This window comes from Cucurbita pepo, chromosome 7, assembly GCF_057944985.1.
Source record: "Cucurbita pepo subsp. pepo isolate OVF chromosome 7, ASM5794498v1, whole genome shotgun sequence".
NCBI classification, from domain to species: Eukaryota; Viridiplantae; Streptophyta; class Magnoliopsida; order Cucurbitales; family Cucurbitaceae; genus Cucurbita; species Cucurbita pepo.
In genome coordinates this window covers 4427880-4442532 of record NC_141804.1, presented here as the reverse complement: position 1 = coordinate 4442532, position 14653 = coordinate 4427880, and the positions used below count along the sequence as shown (strand labels likewise).

The window sequence follows — 14653 nt, the reverse complement described above, 5'->3', positions numbered from 1 at the left end:
GATCCACTACGTTGGCTAGTTAACGTACTTCTAGGCCGACTATGGACTAGTACACATTCACACTACTAAAAACTGACACAAAAGAAAGAAGTTAGAATAATATCGCATGAATGAGGTCCCACAGTAAAAATCATGATTCAACAAAATAATGGATGCAATACTTCCATATTAGTCACGTGCACAGGTTGAAGTTTTATTTTTATACTTCTATATATAGATATATTAGACAAATTAGATATGATCCAAGCTAAAAATACTCTCGATCCACAAATATTGACGGATTGAAATTGATTTTGAAACTTAAATAATACTAAAAATAGAATCAAAATTAAGTATAAAATGTGAGGATCACTAACGAAGGAATGAAGAGGTATAGATCAATTATAAAATAGAAGAGTGATAAGAATTTGAACGGGAGAGTAGTTGTGTCTGTGCAAATAGACACAAAAAGTTATCAATTCTTTTAGACAGACACAAGGGGTCAAAATGGTTTTGCTAAAACTATCAATCTTGTTGTGTATGATATTGTTTAGCCCTTCCCTTTCAGGGGCTACTTCTCCCACCAACATATTCATCCTTGCCGGTCAGAGCAACATGGCTGGTCGAGGTGGGGTAGAGAAAATTCAAAACGGGAAACTTGTGTGGGATGGAAAGGTCCCATTGGAGTGTCAATCCGACCCATCCATCCTACGGTTGAACCCTGAGCGCCAATGGGAGATAGCACATGAACCTCTCCATTTGGGGATTGACATTAGTCACACTCCAGGGATTGGTCCGGGGATACCGTTTGCTCACCAGTTCAAAGAAAAAGCTGGACAAAAGGCAGGCACCGTGGGTTTAGTTCCTTGTGCTAGAGGTGGCACTTTAATTGAACAATGGATAAAAAACCCTAGCAATCCTAGTGCAACTTTTTACCAAAATTTTATTGAACGAATTAAAACATCAGAAAAAGAAGGTGGAGTTGTGCGTGCTTTGTTTTGGTATCAAGGAGAAAGCGATGCGGCTATGAATGACACCGCTCAAAGATACAAAGACAACTTAAAGAAGTTCATCACCGACATCCGCAATGATATAAAACCTAGATTTTTACCGGTCATTATTGTTAAGATATCCATGTATGACTTTTTTATGAAGCACGATACTCATAACTTGCCGGCAGTGAGAGCAGCTGAAGATGTCGTCCAAAAAGAGCTTCCAGACATCATTACTATCGACTCTTGGGAGTTGCCTATAAACTTGACCACATTTGAAGGCTTTTCGTGGGATCATGGTCATTTTAATACGGAAACAGAGATTGTTTTGGGTAAATGGTTGGCAGACACATATCTCGCCCATTATGGTCATTTACTATGATCTTATTATGTGTCATTCTCTAATCTCGATTGCTCGATCTATTATTCTATCTCAATAAAAACATTTAAATCACGTCTATTTGAACCTTAACATATTTAATATTAGGTAGAAGTGTTTTCTTTATTTAAATAATAAAAAATATAATCAAATTTTGTTTCTTATTGACCCAAAAAACAAAAGTTTAAAATCAAAATGGTAACCTAGAGCTACCAACGAGACAATGTAACGAGAGGATGTTAGTAGTCTGCGTCGGTAGAACTACCAACGAGACAATGTAGCAACTTGGGTAAAGAAAATAGACAAGAGAATATTAAGAATAGAGAGAGAACTAGAAATATAAGAAGAATCGAGAGAAAATTCTCCTCCTATTCGAATGAAAAACAAGGAAATGTAAATCTAATCTAATTCAAATAACTAAATGTGAATGTAAATCAGATCTAATTCAAATAACTAAATCACATCAAATCTAAATCAAACCTAACAATTCCTCCCTTCAACTGAATACAAATAGTACTCTGTTTATATCTATGTCTTCAAGAAAGTATTCAATATTTAGTGGTTTAGTCATCACATCAGCTAACGGGTCCTATGTGCCACAATGCACCAACTCTGACCGTGCATTACTGGGTTCTTTGAAAGCTTGATAGCAGAGCTACTATCATAGTGAATAATAGTTGACTTGTCTTGATTCTGACAGCTTTTCCAACACCCTTTTAACCATACTGCGTGGCATGCACATGAAGCTGCAGCTATGAATTCTGCCTATGTGGAAGATAGACTTACTATTGGTTGTTTCTTTGATGACCATAATACTGCTCCACATAGCCTGAAGTACTCTTTCTCTCATCCAAATTCCAACATAATCACTGTGTATGCAACAAAATATAGAAAATTCCGAGCGTTTCCTTCAAATAATGTATTTTGTTGTGGGTAAATGAAGCTCGTGGGATTCTCCATATATCTACTAATTAGACTCGCTACAAACATTATGCCAGGTCGAGTTGTGAGATAAGTTTTGTCCACGTTTATTCCATCTTCATCTATCATAAGTTTGCATCCAGGGACAATAGGATTATGAACAGAATTACTTTTGTCCATTCCAAACTATTTCAGCATCTCCAAAGCATACTTCTTCTAACTTATAAAAATATCATTAGATTTTTGTAAGACTTCAAAGCTAAGAAAATACCTCATCTTACCAAGATCTGTCATGTCAATGAAATTTTTAAACTCGGTAAACATTAATTCATCATTTCCAGAGATCATCAACATAGAGACTTACAATTAATACTTTGGATTCTTTTCCTCTCTCGAAGAAAAAAGTATGCTCATAGTCACATTTCTCAAAACATTCCTTCGTAAAATAGGCTTCTATACGGCTATACCAAGCACGTGGAGCTTGCTTAAGCCCATATAGTGCCTTCTTTAACTTGTAAACCTTCTGCTGATGACCCTTTCGCACATATCCATAAGGTTGCTCCACAAAGATCTCTTCATTCAAATCACCATTTAGAAATGCAGATTTCACGTCCAGCTGATAGATGGACCAGCCTCTTTGAGCTGCAAGTTCTACCACCAAACGAATTGTCTCCATGCACGCAACTGGTGCAAATACTTAAGTATAGTCTACCCCATGCTCTTGAGTATACCCCTTGGCTACAAGCCTAGTCTTATATTTGTCGACTTCTCCATTTTCATTGAATTTCGTCTTATAAATCCATTTTACTCCAACCTTCTTTCCGCCCTCAGGTAACTCTATCAATTCCCATGTGTCAATTCTATTTATTTCTTCTATTTCCAGATCTATAGCTTGCCTCCATTTCTCACTCTTCAATGCGTCTTCAAAGTTTACAAGATCAGTAGTGATAGACATGGTCAAGTGAGCTTCATTATCTTCTTCAGAAAGATTTTCTCCTGTTGCATAGTCTCTCATCCAGACTCGTGGTCTCCTATTCTTCCTCATATTCGAGCTAGGAGAGCTTGCTTCAGCCAAAGAGTCAGAGAAAATATTTTCCTTTGCAACTTCTATATTAGATTCGCTCGCTTCTTCATTTTCATCACAAACATCTGCTGCCTCCTCTTGATCACCCCATTCCAGATCACACATAATGGATTCTTCATAGGTCTTATCCCAGTCACAACTCTTATCTTCCTCGGATACAACATCCCTACTTATTATGATCCTTTGTGAAGTTGGATCATAGAGTCAGTAAGCCTTTGACTTTTCACTAACTCCTAGCAAAACACAACTCAAACTCTTATCATCCAACTTAGTTCTTCTACTGTCAGGCACATGAACATGAGAGATACATCCAAAAACTCTAAAATGCTCAACTGAAGGTTTGACTCCACTCGAAGCTCATTCTGGAGTTTTGTTTTTTTAATAGCCAATGTTTGACTTTGATTCAGTACATCCAAAGTCCAGTTGACTACTTCAGGCCAGAAACTTTTCAGAATTTTCTTTTCTAAAATCATACTACTAACCATATTTGTAACGCCCCTAATTTTCTTTAACCTAATCAGTGACGTCACCCATGCAGACATATCTCTTTAAGCGGAAGCTCATCATAAATAACTTTGGAAGAGTCTTTCATGAAGATTCATGAATCCAAAACAAAACCTAAACTCAAAAATAAACCTTCAATACTGAATTCAAAATAAATCTAAATAAAACAATACTCAATGCTATAACTTAAAACAGTCTAATAAAAGTAAACTCCTAAAACATCCCATCTCCAACCTCCATGGTGTCCTCAGCTCCGCCGTCAACCGTACATTGGCGCCTTGCCTTTACCTGAAAAATGTAGGTAGCAAGTGGCTTGAGTATTTTATGAAATACTCATTAAGTCACCCCACTGTTGGGGTTAGGAATGCAAACACATGCAACATATGAGCGGGACCTAACTTTTCATAAACTTTTCATAGCCTTGGGCGCTTTTCTATTCCGGGTAGGGTTGGATGTGTGGTACTCCTTCACACATGGCCCATGTACGTGTACATGGACCCACCAGGCGGGCTCATATACATACCCCCTGGGCCTGGCTTGGTCGGGCACAACGTGTTATACGTCGCCGGACACCACGAGACAGAAAAGGGCCTGCATGATATCATGGCGAACATAAATATCGTATTTCATTCTTTCGTAACATAAAGGGGAAGAATCCCGATGCACGTGACATACATGTATGCATGAGGTCCCTTAACATATCTAACATGACATTTACGTTTCTTGCATCACATGGCATCTCACATGACTTACATTACATGACATATTACATAAACATTCCAGTTGCATAAACATCTCATGACATGACTCGATAATTCTACGTGTATCTATGGCATCGATCAACATATTCATGGCATATAATACAAACATCTCATTCATGACTTCACATAACATAAACAGTCAACAGTCAACACAAGTTCATACATCACATAACATACACAATCTACCGTCAACACCATCTATACATCACATAATCATATCACATAAATATGGTGCATGCAGGGGCCACAGGGCACGCACCATCATACAACACGTAGTAAGCTAACTCCAATCGTAAGGTCACTTACCTCGATGGTCTTGGTTGAAGTCACTCACAACGAGCTAGTCCCAGCGGTTAAATACGCCTATGATAACCACATAAGAATTTAGAACCTTTCATAAGGTACCCTAGCTAAACTTCATGCTATTTATCAAAATAAACCCCCGACCTAAGCTGTCTTTAACGTTTAGGAGCCATAATTACCTCAGATGGTAAAACTAAGGGCAGAAACGGCTTCGGAAGGGCCAAAAACCTTGGAATCGATATATTATAGTGATACCTTGCCGCTAAGCCTAGTTGCCGAGCCGGCCAACTAAGCCGTCAAGTCGAGCTGCGGAAATTGACGGAACCGAGCCGATTTCGTACACATGCGAGCCGACCCGCATTGTGTACGCGTGCGAAGCTGCCGGAGCTGTTGGGTGTGCGTCTGCGGCTCGACCCTATTCCAAAAACCTTGCCTTCCGTACCCAATTCTTCCTCCGAAGAGCAACCCCAAGGTTCCGGAGGAAAGTTTGGAGAGAAAATCTTTTTCAAGGGAGGTAAAAGGTTGGGCATATGAATATAAAAATAATATGAAGACATTTGCATTCTAGGGTTTTAGGATGAGGAAACTCAGAGAAATAGGAATGTTTCTATTAGGTAATAAAAGTCTGGCAAGTAATCCTCGATTTCCAGTGAGATTACATTTAATTATTTATTCTAATTTTATTTGATTCTATTTTTATTCTAGAAACCCGAATCTTTTCCATTTTCATTAAGGTAATAACTTCCTGGTTTAAAATTGCACCTTTTCGAGCGAGAATAAATGCATAACATGGTATGTAATTTATAGAAATAATAAAAAAAAAATCTTAACGGCAAAAATGGAAAAATCTGAATCGTTACAATATTCATAACTGTCAGTTGTCTTTGTATACTATTTACATCACAAAAATTGGTGAATTCTTGTGATGTAAACTCTCCTCCTCGATCAGTTTGTAAGGCTTTAATAAATGAGTTTGTTTTCTTCTCGACATGAATTTTAAAGTTTTTAAATGCAGCAAAGGCTTCTGATTTTTCTATTAAGAAATAAACCCATGTTTTTCTACTGAAGTCATCTGAAAGTAATCAAGTACCTTTTCTTGCTGTTTGAGATGGGTTTGATCGGTCCACAAATATCAGCATGAACCAATTCGAGAATTTTTAAAGCTCACTATGTGCTCCTTTTTTGGAAACGAGTGCCTTTGTTGCTTACCCACCAGACAATTTTTACACAGTCTCAATGTTGACTTGAGCTGTGGTAAACCATCCACCATCTTCTTTTGGTGAAGAGTCTTTAATCCTTTAATGTTCAAATGTCCATATCTACAGTGCCAAAGTTGCTCAATATCTTCTGTGATTGTATTGAAACAAGTGGATGCTACAGGCTGAGATATAGCATGTAGTACGAACATTCGATTCGAAGACATTTGTCTCCATAATTAAGCCTCTCTCAGGATGAAACACCTTGCACGTTCCCTTTTGAAACAAAATGATAAGCCCCTTTGCTTGCAATTTTCCAATACTCAACAAATTGTTCTTCAGCTCTGGCACATAGAACACTCCTGTGATTATCTGTATGATTCCATTCACTTGTAGCCGTGCATTACCCTTTCCTGTTACAACCATGCTCGCGTTGTTACCCAGCTTCATTGAATCTCTGAAACTTCCATCAAAACCTAAAAAATATTCCTTCTTCCCACACATATGATTGCTACATACCAAGTCAAGGAACCACATATTCTTATTCATATTCACGTAAGCCGTCAGCAACATCTCTTCTTGAGTCTCTGCATAGTTTGCCTCCTTCTCCTTGCTTTGACATTCCCATTGAAAATGTCCTAGCTTGTGACAATTATAGCACTCCACTATGGCCTTATTGAAGGTTTGTCTGTCTCGTCCCCTTCCTCTGCCTCTAAAACTTCCACGACCTTGACCCCTTCCTCTAGATTGTTTACCATGAGTGATCTTCAAAGTGTGTCCTTCTTCAACATGAGAACTCATGCATTGTTCATGCACAAGCAGGTTGCTATGCAACTCATCCATGGTTAAGATGGTTGTATCCTTGGGCTCCTCAATGGAACACACAATATAATTAAACTTGGGAGTCATAGATCTTAGGTTTTTTCAACTACTTCAACATCTTCTTTGTTCTCACCATTTAGATTCATCTTGTTGGCTATGCTAAAGGTTCGAGCAAAATACTCATTCACAGATTCTCCTACCTTCATGTGAAGCATTTCAAACTCCTTCTGAAGAACTTGCAAATGTGCACACTTTACCCGAACCTTGATATTTCTGCTTCATAGAATCCCATATTTTTCTTTGGTATAGCCTTGTTGAGGATTTTCTCCAAGATCGAACGATCTAATGCTTGAAATAAATAATTTTTTGCTTTCAAATCTTTCAACTTCTGATCTTCAATGTGCTTCTTCTAGGCATCTGTGAAAACTGCATTTGTGAAAATGATGTCTTCTGTTGTTGCAGGAATCCCATTCTCCACCAAATCCCAGTACCATTTTGAACGCACAAAGTTTTCCATGAGCATCGCCCAATGATCATACTACCCATTAAATTTTGGAATTGCAGGCTGAACAAATGAACTCTCCATCGACATACTTTTATAATGACAAGTAAAAGACTGTTGCTAAGTTTAGGGCATGACTATCTCTCATTCTATTCTATTGAAGAATGAAATTGGCTATTATCGAGATAATACATCGAAAACAAAATCTAAATCAAATAACTAAATCAAATCTAATTCAAATAACTAAATCAAATCTAAATCAAATCTAATTCAAATAACTAAATCAGATCTATATCAAACCTGTTTAATTGGGCATTATAACTTTTGAGGATGAAAGGGGAGAGTTTGTAACTGAGAAGGCAATCCTAATCCTCCACCCAAAGATCCAAACTTTTGTTGAGGCAAGAACCCTTGAATCAAAGTAATTAACACATTCTTATACGAAATTATACGAAATTTGGATCAACGAAGAGATAAGGCTAGAATTAGATTACCTCTTACGATCGAAGATCTAGAAGCAAGATTTGGAAACCTTGTTCTAAATTGAGTCACTCCACAATCGAACTTGATCAAGGCTTGATTGAATGGCTCGGGTGCAATTCTACCACAAGAATGACTTGAAATTTAGAAATGACAAATATGATGCTCGGATTTCTAAGAAAAACGTCTCAATGTGAGATCTGAATTACATTCATCCACAAATCTGAATTTTACATAACTGTGGGTATTTATAGTCTCCCGACAAAAGACGTTTGTGGACGGGATTTATTCTCGATCCCCTTTAATCTCCACAAAATCAAATTGACCATTTTACTTTTACATAATTTATGAAATTAAAAATGGTTCTTTCTAACCAATGTTGATGTGCTTGAGTCGCTAATGCGATAGGTTTAAAATCAATTGAGCTCTTCCTGCGTAGGTTCGAATTTTGTTGACATCATTTTTGAAAATCCATAAACTACTTCCTTAAAGAATTTCCAAAAAGAGAGGACATGAAGATTTTAAGAACGATCTAACTCTCTTTTTTACAGAATTCGGTAAATTTAAAAGTTATCTTCAAGCGTAGATTATGAGAAAAAAAAAAATATCAAACACAACGCTTCTAGATTCAGATGGATTAAGAAAAAGATGTGAATGGAAGTTTATTTGATCTTCAAATAAACATGCAAATGATCTAAAAAAAATGATAAAGATCGTTTATAATCACAATCGTAACCTTTTTACAGAAATCGGTAAATTTAAAAGTTATCTTCAAACGTAGATTATGAGAAAAAAAAATATCAAACACAACGCTTCTAGATTTAGATGGGTTAAGAAAAAAATGTGAATCGAAGTTTATTTGATCTTCAAATAAACATGCAAATGATCTAAACAAAATGATAAAGATCGTTTATAATCACAATCGTAAGAATAAATAGGATAATTTTTTTTTTCAAGATCTCAACGTGATCTTTAGGAAGAAAATGAGAACAAAGTGAAAAGTTGATGAATAAAGGCGGAAAGGACGACAAGAAAATAAATGGACAGATTTAAAGAAAAGATAAACAATAGCAGAAATGAAAGATAAAATCAATTCTAGAAGAGTCGGCCACAAAGATGTAAACATAAGCTATGATACCAAACTGATAAGGCAACCCTAATCCTCAGCCCAACGATACAAGCTTTTGTTGAAGCAAAAACCATTAAATCAAAGTAATAAACACCTCTTATACGAAATTTGGATTAACAAGAGATAAGGCTAGAATTAGATTACCTAAGATTTAGAATCAAGATTTGGAAACCTTGTTCTAAATTGAGTCACTCCACAATCGAACTTGATCGGCTCGGGTGCAATTCTACCATAAGAATTGCTTGAAACTTAGAAATGACGAATATGATGCTCGAATTTTTAAGGAAAACGTCTCAATTTGAGATCTGAATTACATTCATCCACGAATCTGAATTTTACATAACATATTGTGGGTATTTATAGTCTCCCGACAAAAGACGTTTGTGGACGGGATTTATTCTCGATCCTCTTTAATCTCCACAAAAGAAGAAGTGAAATTGACCATTTGACTTTTACATAATTTATGAAATTAAAAATAGTTCTTTTTAACAAATGTTGATGTGCTTGAGTCGCTAATGCGGCAGGTTTGAAATTAATTGAGCTATTCGCGCGTAGGTTCGAATGCGACAGTTTCTTTAAAGACTTAGTGTAACGACCCTAAATTTCCACATACTTAGAGTCGCTACTAACGTCTCATGCTCATCTATAATGCGGAAATATAACTCTTACATGAACATAGTTGATAACGTAAACTTCAAAAAAACGTTTAAACAACTTCTTCTCTGGAAAACACAGTCATGGTCTTACGTGTTTAAATATGAAATACTGAAATTTAGAGAAAACAAAAACAAATACAAAATAATTTAAAACAATGAAATGCAAAACAACCTATTCTAACTTAAGACTAGAAATTTAAATATGAATCTACCCTATGCATGTGCCACAGTCTCTGCTCGCGATGCCGCTGTCCTCCGTACAAGTGCGCCTTGCCTTTACCTGAAAAACGCGATGCCGCTGTCCTCCGTACAAGTGCGCCTTGCCTTTACCTGAAAAACGCGATGCCGCTGTCCTCCGTACAAGTGCGCCTTGCCTTTACCTGAAAGATGATGTGGCACACGGCCTGAGTATTTCAAAGAATACTCAGTAAGTGGCCCCACTATAGGGGGCCATGCAAATGCAAACACATGCAATCATGATTTAGGGACCTATCTCTAATCATCTTAGGGGTGGCCTCCAGTCTCGGACAAATTGGATGTGTAGTACTTCCCTACACACGACTCACACGTGCGAGCGTGCGAGTGTGAGTCCCCAGGGCGCTCGCACACCCCTTGGACCCTCTGGTCAAGCTAATCTGTAGCGACGTCCGGAGGTCAGCGGAACCCCATAGTGTCATGCGCCTCATGAACACCCTCATCTGTGTGCTTTCGCACCTGTGCGCATACGCGCTCATCATACGGTGCACGTCCGCACTCATCATCTCTAAGGGAAGTAGCTGTATGCTTATGAACATACAATATGCATGAGGTCCCTCTAAATCCATCATAATGTCTCTTCTGACACAACCCTCTAGTCTCATCTCTTTGTTACTCTAGGTAACACATACTCGTGGATATTTATATTAATATCATTTTCACGCTCTTAGGGTTGTGTCCTATGTCGATCTAACGACATGATGCAATATGGCACTCATCATCATATAGCATGCTCAATATGGAAAACATCATCATATTAAGGTAAACATCACGCAATCATCATACTCATCATATTGCCACAAAGTGCATCAAACATATCGAGTACGACATTCATCAAAATATATATATATACTGAGTATATCATCAGGTATCATAACCCACACATCATCATAACTCATATACCGCATCGTATGACATAGTTCATACAACATCGTAACTCATACAATTTTTAGCCTATCATATAGAAAGGCCACTTCCCTGGTTGGCCTTAGCCGAAGAATTCCCTAATTTATTTATGTAAGCTCCCGTTCCTCGAGAACTACACCAAATGTTGCCAAGGTTTGCTTCCTATCGCATCGTTCGTCACATTTTGTTAGTATTTCACATTTTAATTAATAATCCAACTAACCGTGTGAAAAACTGCTTTAAACGGTCTCAATAAAAATCGAATTCCATGTTTTCATTGTTTCTAAATTATATAGGATAATAAAACTTAAAACTTAAATTAATAATATGTCAATATTATTAATATTTCAAGTGGCTGGGATAATTTAACATTTAATGTTATATCCTATAGATACAAATATAACAATTTCTCATATCTTCTTCTATCACTTATTTCTCTTCTATGTCATATTTTAATTCTGTTTACCGAACTTGTCATTTTCAAACAGTTCTAACTTTCTTTTCTTTCCTAAAATCCTCTCTTTTGTTTTTTTTTTTGTTTTTTTTTCTTCTTTCTTTTAACTCTAATTCTGTTTAGCCTTTCAATTTTGCCATTAACATATGAACAGTACTTGCCATCTTCAAACTGTTATAACTTTCTTTTCTTTCTTTCTTTTCTTTCCTAAAATTCTCTCTCTTTTGTTTTTTTTTTCTTGTTTCTTTCAACTCTAATTCTGTTTAGCCCTTTCAATTCTACTTCCATATCTAATTATTTTAAGCAATTTAAATCTAATTCTTTTAACTCTTTCCTGTGAAAATCTCTTTTAATTAAATTTAATTCTTTTAATTAGTTTTATTGTTTTAGGCAGTTTATTAGTTTAATTCTACTCACCAGATTTTCTTTAGCTTTACTATTTTCAAATCTAATCTTCCTCTCTTTCCTGTAAAAATCTCTTTTGATTATGTTTTCCAAATTTGGTATTTTTATTTTTATTTGATCTATCTTCCAATCTTTCTCTCTTCTCTTTTCCTTCTCTGTCTCATATTGTGAAAATCTCTTTTTGATTATGTTTTCCAAATTTGGTATTTTTATTTTTATTTGATCTGTCTTCCAATCTTTCTCTCTTCTCTTTTCCTTCTCTGTCTCATATTTTAATTCTATTGTCCTATTTTATTTTTATTTGAATATGTTTTCCCTATCTTTCTCTCCTCTTATCTATCTATTCCTTTTTTTCTCTGATCAATTTTCATGGACCCTGGCTACGATAGATAATTTCTAATTCAGATCATTGCAACAGATAATTTCTAAATTTCTAACTCAAATCTAAATAATTGCTAATATCCTTTGTAGAAAGAAAGAGAAAAATAAAAAAGGTAAATCCTACTAACCTTTTCAAATGACATCTCTCTCCTTCTCTGTCTACCATCTCTCCATTATCTGCCTTCCTTCCAGTTTCCTCCAGAAAAATATTTTCTTTCTGTTTTTGTTTTTTTGTTTTTTTTGGCTGAGTTATTGATACTGAGGGAGGTATTTTAGGGGATGGACCGAGAGATTAAGGGAGGTGGTCAGTTTTATTTTTCTTTTTCTTTATTTTGTTATTTTTATTTTAACACACACACACATATATATATATATATATATATAATTAAACCCAACGGGGCGTTACACTTAGGTCAATAGGTTGAGGACAGCCCTTCTAGGTCATGACACCGGTACATGAAGCTCTTACTAGAATTTCAAAGACTTAGGTCAATAGGTTGAGGACAACCACTCTAGGTCGTGACACTTGTACATGAAGCTCTTACATTTACCTAAAATATGTTGAACATAGGATGAGTATTTAGAATATTAAGTGACCCGATTGTTTGGGTTAGAAAATGTATTCACATATAACATGTATCATCATTGGTAGAACCTAATTTATTCCTTGGGCTCTACTTCCTCTTCCGGTTAGAGTTGAATGCATAATCCTTCTCTACACATGGATTACACAAATATGCATGAATCCATTGTGTCAGCTAGCTAACATACCCTTTAGGCCTAACTATGGACTAGTTCACATTCACACTACTGAAAACCGACAGAAAAGAAAGAAACACGAATAATATTGCATGTATGAGGTCCTATTAAACATGTACGAGATCCCAATTAAAAATCATCGTTCAATGAAACGATGGATGCAATACTTCCGTATTAGTCATGTTGTAAATTCTATACGAAACGTACAGACATATTCAAGGTATTTCATTCATTCTTATCATACATGATATATCATAGTGTCTCGAAGGGCATAAACATGGTCATATCAACATCACAGTCATAATCAAAGATAAAAAGAAATTAGATACATACATCATATTGTTCATTCATATCACATAACATAAATAATAGCACATAAATAAAGCCACAGAGTACGTGTGGTTGATGCATAAAAAAGCTCATCAAATCTAGCTCATTGACGGTTTAGACTCTCCTTGGTACTCTAAGCTCGCTTTGGTCGAACGTTCCTATGTTTAGTTTTACTTGGTTTAATTTAACCTACAATATTCATCCATTTAGAAGAACGAGCTTAGAGTTTATTTGTGGAGCCAACAAAACTTAAATCTTCTAATATCGTCTTAAAAAGCAAAAACGAGGTTAAAACGATTCAAAATAATAGAATGAGACAAAAAAAATCAAATTGTAAAGCTTATTTTTCATAAAAGTAATATGCATGTCACCTTAGAAAATGAACACCAAATAGATCTATTGTTATATACTCCTTATTTAACGACCTAGGCCCACCGCTAGCAAATAGTCTTTTTCACGCTTTTTTTTTTTTGGGCTTCCCCTCAAGGCTTTAAAAAAAACACGTAGGTTAGAGGAAGGTTTCCACACCCTTGTAAATGGTGTTTTGTCCTCCTCCACAATCAATGTGGGACATCACAATTCACCTCCTTTGGGTCCCAGCGTCCTTATTGGCACACTGCCTCGTGTCTATCCCTCTTCGGGGAATTGCGAGAAGGCTGGCACAACGTCCGGTGTTTGGCTCTGATACCATTTGTAACGACCCAGGCGCACTGCTAGCAGATATTGTCCTCTTTGAGTTTTCACTTTCGGACTTCTCCTAAAGGCTTTAAAATGTGTCTGCTAGTGGAAGGTTTCCACATCTTTCTAAATGATGTTTTGTCCTCCTCTCCAATCAATGTGGAACATCACATTAATATTCCTTTGTTTTAGGTCGTGACATTATCTTTCACAAATTTATAATTTGCATTAACACAACACATTAATAAATGAAAAACAAAGTCAAAATATTCACATATATTTCTCTCATGGAGTAAGGAAACCTAATTTGATCCAAATTATATCACCCAAAAACTCTTATTAAATTTTTTATAATTAACATAGATATTTACACATTCTTCAAATTAAAAAAAATAAATAAATAATCAATTTAAATTTCTCCAATCAAAATCTAAAGATTTAAAACAAAAGGGTAAATCTATTTTTGGCCTAGAAATGAGAAAATATTTATTTACCTCGTGAATTAAGCTAATATATTTTAATGTCAAAAATCTAGTCTTTTATTCTATAGAAAAAGACATGTAAGACAAGATTGGTGAAAAGAGATAAAGGTTGAAGTTTTATTAAACAAATTAGGTGTGATCTAAGATGATTAAGATCGAAAAATACTCCCATCCACAAATATTGATCGATTGAAATTGATTTTGAAACTTAAATAATACTTAAAATAGAATCAAAATTAAGTATAAAAAGTGAGGATAACTGGGAAAGGAATGAAGAGGCATAGATCAATTATAA

At 35.7% G+C, this 14653-nt stretch overlaps 1 pseudogene; it reads left to right on the top strand.

Annotated features, from left to right (window-relative positions):
- Positions 1–378: 378 nt before the first annotated feature.
- On the top strand, positions 379–1374 carry LOC111798138 (putative carbohydrate esterase At4g34215 pseudogene; annotated as a pseudogene).
- Positions 1375–14653: the final 13279 nt, after the last annotated feature.